This window comes from Perca fluviatilis, chromosome 5, assembly GCF_010015445.1.
Source record: "Perca fluviatilis chromosome 5, GENO_Pfluv_1.0, whole genome shotgun sequence".
NCBI classification, from domain to species: Eukaryota; Metazoa; Chordata; class Actinopteri; order Perciformes; family Percidae; genus Perca; species Perca fluviatilis.
This window is the reverse complement of record NC_053116.1, coordinates 2,176,478-2,184,392: the sequence shown is the minus strand read 5'-3', so window position 1 is coordinate 2,184,392 and position 7,915 is coordinate 2,176,478. Positions and strand designations below refer to the sequence as shown.

General features: G+C 50.1%; 1 long non-coding RNA gene across 1 annotated transcript; it reads left to right on the top strand.

Annotated features, from left to right (window-relative positions):
• Positions 1-5,682: 5,682 nt before the first annotated feature.
• Positions 5,683-7,606, top strand: LOC120559423. The gene is made up of 2 exons (XR_005639262.1): positions 5,683-7,310; positions 7,408-7,606. It is a non-coding gene; the product is annotated as an uncharacterized LOC120559423 (long non-coding RNA).
• Positions 7,607-7,915: the final 309 nt, after the last annotated feature.

Here is a 7,915-nt window from a genome sequence, read left to right as displayed (position 1 = left end):
CAACTCCAAAGATGGCTACTCCTGTGAGCTGCACAAAACTATTTAGCCTCAAGAGGGCGGTAGTGGTGCTGCGTGCGCGGAGAGGGCTGAAGAAGCCGGGGGGGGTTGCTAGGCAACGAGAACGCTTAGCCGATCTGGTAGCTAGTTCCTGTTTTAGCTCTGTACGAACGAAGGGAGATCCCATGTGTGAAGCTACAGCGTTAGCTTGGTAATTGCGCGGCTAGCCTGTGTCGTGTGTGTGTGTGTGTGTGTGTGTGTGTGTGTGTGTGTGTGTGTGTGTGTGTGTGTGTTAGTAAAGGAAGAAAGAGAAGGAGAGTAAAGAAAAGAGGCACTTCTGATCTTAAGATATTGATAACGGCCAGCTCAGTGGCTTAACAGCGGATTCATCGCGATTATCTTGCGGACAGTAACTAAAACTCCTGAAAGGAGTCAGCAGATAGCAATTACGGTTTTAACCCAGCTACTTTAACACAACCAGAATCAAACGATATAATGATCAGTTATATATTCACAGAACAGATTAATAACCAGATATGGCCCATACATGATTACAATCAGATCACATTAATGGCACAGCGGTAGCGAACCCTTTGCTCATTAGTAACAAACCAAAACGCACTAGTTCTAATATCTGCCCAGAACTGTGTAAGCCTCTTACTGTACATGCGTTGTTTGTCAGTTAAGTCTCTCGCCAGAGCTTAACGATCCGTTTCGTCCGAAGCAGAGGGGGCGAACGTAATCCAGGTCGACCAAACAAGAAAAAGAACAGTCCTTTTCTTGAATCCAGGCTGATTAAGCCCGCTGCAGATGAAGGAATACTTCGGCCAGTATTCCCTCGGATCCCCTTTGTATATCAGGCCGATATAAAGTTTGTACCAGCTCGAAACTCGACCAGCGAGGTGATGCTAGTTTGCTAGCTAGCTAGTCTGGACTAGAGTGCTTCCTGTAGCGACGTGAGTCACGGTGGAAAAAGCGAAGAAACACACAGTGCCGACAGCTTTTATCCTCCCTCCGCCTCCTAGTGGCGGGGTGGTGCATTCAAGGACCCGACGACCAATGGGAAAACTGCAACCTGGTCACAGGTGTGAAGCAGTTCTTTGTCTCACCACCAGTCTGCCTTGCCGTCCTCGTGTTGGATGCACTTTCTCCATTTTGCGAAGTGGCGGCTTTTTAGGAGTTTCGTGAAACTGGCTTTGGAATTCACATGTAGGCCAAGATCCTTTGTCCTGCCTCCCCTGTGTCTCTGCAGTCAACTCAATCTGAGCCAAATCACTGTTTAACCAGCTTCTTGGTCCCAAACACTAATTTCCACTGTATTACTAATAAATACTGTAGCGTTCACGGCTCTGCCGCACGGCTGGCTAGGTAGCTGAATGACGAGGAGACAGTGGCTGAAGTTTAACCGGATGGACCGGGCTTTATTACCCTCGAACACAGGCTAATAACAGGGTTGGAAGAGTGCCCAAAAACAACAACCAAAGCGCTGCTGGCCCCGACTACTCTCCTAGCTTCCTCCCCTCTCCGTAAAACTTCCCCCTCCTTCCCGCCTCCTCTCCAACCTGACCAATCAGCTGAACTAGGGCAACATCTTCCCCCAATGAACACCCCCCGAATCTCTCCCATATTAGTCCTGCAGGGTCGCTACACTGCCCCCCGCTAATTCCTTGTCCCCGAGGAAGCTCAAAGTCTTGAAAGCGACCCGGCAATCTCCGCACCCTCTGCGACCTCCTAACTCCTTGACCCTCCGGGAGAGGTCTAGGAGCGGTAGAGGCATTTCTTGGCACTACAGCTCCAAGCGGTGTCACCACCTCTCCTCGAAGAGCATCCTGCTGCCGTATTGGTGGGCCTCTCCTGCGGCACGGTGATCCTACACTTGCCCCGGTCTGTGTCACTGGGAAAGCCGGCTGTTGGTTACCTCGGTATGGTGCCATCCTATCCCGGTGTAGAACTACTGTGCGTCCTCTTGGAGCCAGTTTGATGCGGTACACAACCTGGCCCACCCTTTGGACCACGTAGCAGGGACCAATCCATGTGCTGTCCAACTTAGGGCAGCGGCCCTTAACTCTCTTGGGACCATACACCCAGGCAAGATCCCCTGCCTGGAAGTCCTGTCCTTTGACGTGCACGTCGTAGCCTCGTTTTTGACGGACCCCGGCCTGCTGCGATTGGTGCCTGGCAAAGTTGTGGGCCGTCTCCAATCGGTCCTGTAACTGCCTGGCATATTCTGGCCCTGCCGAGGCATCGGGTGCATCTGGTGGCCGTCCATAGGCCAGCTCCGTCGGCGTTCTCAGCTCTCTGCCGAGCATCAACAATGCAGGAGTACATCCGGTGGATTCTTGGACTGCGCTGCGGCACGCCATGAGGATGAGGGGAATCTGCAGATCCCAATCACTCTGGTCCGGGGCAGTGGAAAGGGCCAGCTGGGCACTCAAGGTCTGCATGAACCGCTCCACTAATCCGTCACTTTGTGGGTGCAGCGGAGTAGTCCTCGTCTTCCGGATGTCAAGCTGGCTACACATTGTGGTGAACACCTGTGCTTCGAAGTTCCGCCCCTGGTCTGAGTGGAGCTGTGATGGTGTTCCGAAGCGGCTGAACATTCCTTGTACCAAGGCCTCAGCCACGGTTGTCGCCTCCTGGTCAGGAAGGGGGTATGCTTCGGGCCACTTCGTAAAATAGTCAATGGCGACTAGCACATATCGGTTCCCTCTACTAGTACGGGGGAGGGGCCCCAGCACATCAACGGCCACTCTGTCCATGGGCGCCCCTACCCGGTGCTGCTGTAAGGGTGCACGGGACTGACCTTGGGGGCCTTTACGGGCAGTACAGGCATCACATCGGCGGCAGTAGTCTTCCACATCCCTCCTACTCTGGCCCCAGTAGAACGTCTGTCTCAGCCGTCTTAAGGTCTTTGTCACCCCAAAGTGACCAACTCGGGGCTACCATGATGTGCTTCAAGCACTTCCTCCGCGAGGTTTTTGGGTACAACCACTTGCCATTGTGGTTCTCCAGTGGCTGGCACACGCCAGCATCTCTTCAGGACTCCCTCATGCAGCTCCACTCCAGGCCATTGAGACCAGAGCCCTCTGACGGTGGCGGACTGGCCAACCACATCTTCCCAGGGTGGTCGGATGTTAGCATCCAGCCACCCCATGACCAGATTGAGGTCAGGGTCCTCGAGTTGCAATTCCCTCCACCTCTTCACATTATCGGGTAACAGCGCCCGACAGATCACCCTTCCAGCGTTCTGGCTTGCTGCTTCACGTTCTTCAGCACGGTCACAGTGGTGACAGCCTGGAGCGCATGGTCGGCGGGAGAGACTGTCTGCATTGTTGTGACTTTCCCCAGCTCTGTGCTGAATAGTAAACTGAAAGGCCTGGAGTTGTTCGATCCACATGGCTACTTGTCCTTCTGGCTCTTTGAAGGACATGAGCCACTTCAAGGCAGCGTGGTCAGTGCGGATAGTGAACAGCAGGCGCCACAGAGGATATGCGCGAAATGGCCCACAGCATCGATCACTGCCAAGAGTTCCCTGCGAGTGACGCAGTAGTTCTTCTCTGGCTTATCGAGGGAGCGACTGTGGTAAGCAACAACACGCTCCGCCCTCTGGGGTCGCGCGAAAGTACGCGGCGCCAGAGACCTGTGTTGCTGGCGTCCGTGTCGAGATAAACGGCAGCTCAGGGTTGGGTGCAACCAGCACCGGGTCCTTGCATAAGACCTGTTTTAGCTGGTGGAAGGCAGCTTCCTGATCATGTCCCCACTCATAGGGAACATCTTTGCGCAGTAAGTTGAACATGGGCGCAGCCACCGTAGAGAATCCAGCCACAAACCGTCTGTAGTAGGAAGCCAATCCCAGGAAGGATCTCAGTTGCCGGACATCAGTGGGGGTGGGCCAATCCCGGACAGCTGCTACCTTGTCTGGTTCTGTCATGATGCCAGCTTCACTTACTTTATGACCCAAGAAGGATACCTCCCCCGCAGGAAGCAGCACGTACTTACGGGATGAAGCTTCAGGCCTGCAATCTTGATCCGGCTCAGTACTTCTCTCAGGTTCTCAAGTGCTGAGTCAAAACTGGGCCCATGGACAAGGAGATCATCAAGGTAGACTAGGCAGCGGGAAACCGGACACCCCAAGGACGACCTTTTCCATCAGCCTCTCAAATGTTGCGGAGCGTTGCACAGTCCGAAACGGCATGGTGGTGAACTGCCACAGGCCCCGCCCCATGGTAAAGGCGGTCTTGGCTTTGTCTTCTGGAGCCATAGCCACCTGCCAATATCCACTCCGGAGGTCCAATGAGGAAAACCAGGCTGAGCCGGCCACATGGTCGAGGGACTCATCTATCCGCGGCAGTGGATAAGAGTCTTTCACTGTCTTGTCGTTTAATGGTCGGAAGTCGACACAAAACCTCCACTTTCCATCCTTCCTAGGAGCCATAACGACCGATGACACCCATGGACTTTCGGAGGGCTCAATAATGCCAGCATCCTTCATTTCTTGTAGCATCTGGTTCGCAGCAGCTTGACGGGAATATGGGAGGCGCCTAGTCCTGCAGGGTCGCTACAATACTTTGATAATAGATGCAGAAATTACAATGTGCTCTTTCAAATTCAGTGTCACTTTTGAAGATGCCCCATCGCTGTCATGACAGTAAAAAAAAAAATATATATATATATATATATATATATATATATATATATATATATATATATTGTTTATTATTGTATTTGTATCATTTTTTTAGCCTGTTTTATTTTCATTAATGTTTCATGTAAAGCACTTTGAATTGCCTTGTTTCTGAAAGGTGCTGTAGAAGTAGAGTTGCCTTGCCTTACAGCCTCAGCCTGTCAGTCAGTCCCCAGGGTCAGAAACCACTGTGCCTGGCTGCTCATCTCCGAGGAAGTGTAACATCAACAGCACCGTGACCGCTTTCGGCTCGCCATTAATATCATATCGCAGCAAACACTGTCTGCGTGAAGTTATGAAAAACTGTAACCACACTTGAAACGACTTTATCTGCATCGCCGTGACTTCAACAAAACTGCAGACCATTTGGGCGCAGTCTGGAGCCCTGTGTTACCTCCATTTTCCATTGCTGAGGCGAGCGTGGCTGTTCGTCATAGCGACTATGGTTTCCCCAACTCATTTCCTGGTTCTCCTTCTCCATAACCAACGTAAAATCAAGGAGAGGGTTAACTTTCCCTGCTGCAGGTTTCCCACCGTGGTCAGAAAGAACAGAGGAGACACTTTGTTTCTCTCCCTGACTGTAGAGTCACTACTCGCTCCGAAGCTAATCGCCATGACGAGCCTACTAGCTAGCTACACGGCTCGCCAGCTATAGCCCAAACAAGTGTGTGCGGCGTGTGTCTGTTTTGTTTCCGGTCTGCTATGGCAACGCCAAGACCCGCCCTTCAATCACTACTATTGGCCAGGCGTCCAAGGTAATGTAACCCCATTTGTTCAGGTCCTATCCCCTGACCAATCGGCTATCCTAACGACCCCCGTAGGGTGGGTCTTGGCGTCCTTTGCTTCCTAGCTAGATCCGAAAGAACATTAATACTTCTTTAACTGTCTATGCATTAATCGCGCGATAAAAAAATTGGCGCCGTTAAAATGGGTTTGCGTTAACGGCGTTAATAACGCGTTAAACTGACAGCCCTACTAAAAATGTTACAAAAATCCATCTTTTCTCCGACTCGTAGTATTGTGTGACAAAAAGAACGCAACAACCCTGCGGTTATTCATTTTTCGACATGGATGTGACGTCACACTCAAGCTACTAGTCGCGATTACAAGAATGCCTCGCAAATCACATCGGACTGACTCTCGTCGTCTTGCTTGAATCCAAAATACTTCCACACCACCGAATGTGAGCCTTTTTTCGGAACGAGTTTCGTTTGAGACTGAGTGGTTGGCTGATTCTCGTCACTAGTACCTGGGTTTTCATCAACATCCATTTGGTTTATTTCTGAACTTCTGCGCTCGCTAGACAAGTGAAACATGTGACTAAAAGGCGCTTAGTCATTGGCTGAGGGTGAAGACCTAAACTGTGTGAGTGATGTCCTACCAAAATAAAGGCCAAAAATGCCCTTCACTGAGATGAACGTGAGACGCTAGATGCAAAACATGTCCGCCAAGCTTAAGTTGTTAACTTTCTTCTTTGTAAAACTGCAACATATTGAACAGTAAATGTTCACAGTAAAAACAAGCGTTTTGGGTCATCATTCAAAGCCATTCCACTACATAGACACACACACGCACACAAAGAGACACACATATACATACACACACACATACACCCAAAGACACACACACACACAGAGACACACGCACGCACACAGACACACAAGCACACACAGAGACACAAGCACGCGCACACACACACACAAACAAACACACACACCCCCGCTAAGCCTCAGTGGTTACAATACTGTACTGTTGTGTTCCAAGGTGAACATCACTACTATGTAACAATCACCTATAGGCCTACAGTCCTAAGGGAATACCTATTAAATAAGAACCTTTGTTTATGTAGAAAACAGCCCCGAAATCCCCATTACCAAACCCACCAGACCCATGTAAATAATCGAGAGGGGGTTGTAGCCGATTCTGTGGTCTGTCCCGGGACCATGGTCTCTGGCAGGGACCAGTGGTCACAACCACTAGGGGCGCTAGAGACACTGGTCGCGACCAGCTCCTCAGTGGTCTGCCCTGTGGTCCCTGTGGTCTGTGAAGCGGCTTTAGTATTGTCAAACCCTTTCCTGTCGTTTTGGCAGCACTGTTAGCTGGATAAATGTCAGAGATCACAATCTTTTGTTTATAAAATACACTATATCATATATATTATGATTATTATTGTTATTATTATTGATAATGGAGATCCGTGTGGTCAGGACCAGTGGTCACAACCACTAGGGGTGCTAGAGACACTGGTTGCGACCAGCTTCTTACTGGCACAAAGGGCACTAAAATGACTGGTCCTGACCACCTCCTCTGTGATCTGTTCTGTTGTTTGGACCAGTTGAGTGATCTGTGGAGTGTTTATTTTTAATACAACTTTTCACGTTTCTCTGTTATGGTCCGGCACTGTTGTCCCTGTCCCTGCTTGTTTTCCTCTTCCCTTTTTCCCCTGTGTGTGTTGTCAGTCTCTGTCTCCTGCTGTGCAGCCCATTCAGAGGATCTAGGTCAGGGGGCGTGGCCATTCTCTCTCCTGCTCTGTTACCTCCAGCTGCAGCTCATTGTCATCAATAAACATGCAGTTATCTACCCGGGCTGGTCACCTCTCCAGCGCCAGTTCGTTCCTACACCACCTGTGGTAACGTGGCTCCGTACTGCGATCTCAGATACAGTTCTTACACTCTCAGCATTATAGTTGTCTCTGCCACGTTGTAACCTGTCTCTCCTCCGATCAGATCCCGTCTGTACCTGCTGCCTGCCTGCCTGCCACTCCCACGCCGCACCCTGCTCATCTGTTGTCTGATATCCTCGTCATCCAGCTCTCAGTGCTACTGGCTCTCCACCCCACTCAGCTCCTATCCCGGTCTGAAGCTGCTCCACCCTGAACTGTTTCCCTCTGCCAAAACACGCTGAATAAATAACATCTTAATTCTCCCTCTTGTCCGTGTGTCCGTCTCTGTGCCTGAGTCACCACCAAGCTTAACATTCTCAAAGTGTGAGCAGAGTCGCCTAATGTGAGAAGCCATAATCGTTTGTCTATCCAATGCTATTGATCACTATTATTAATAGAAATCATAATAACAATGATTAAATTATTATTAGTCGTAGTTGTATGAGTAGTACTATCGACTATGCAGGTCCATGTCTTCCTGACTGGTTTAAACTTTACCAATGTGTTGCATTTTAAAAGCTTGTCACATTACCCTTTGTATCAAATCTTGATCTAGAAACTAAAGCCAAATA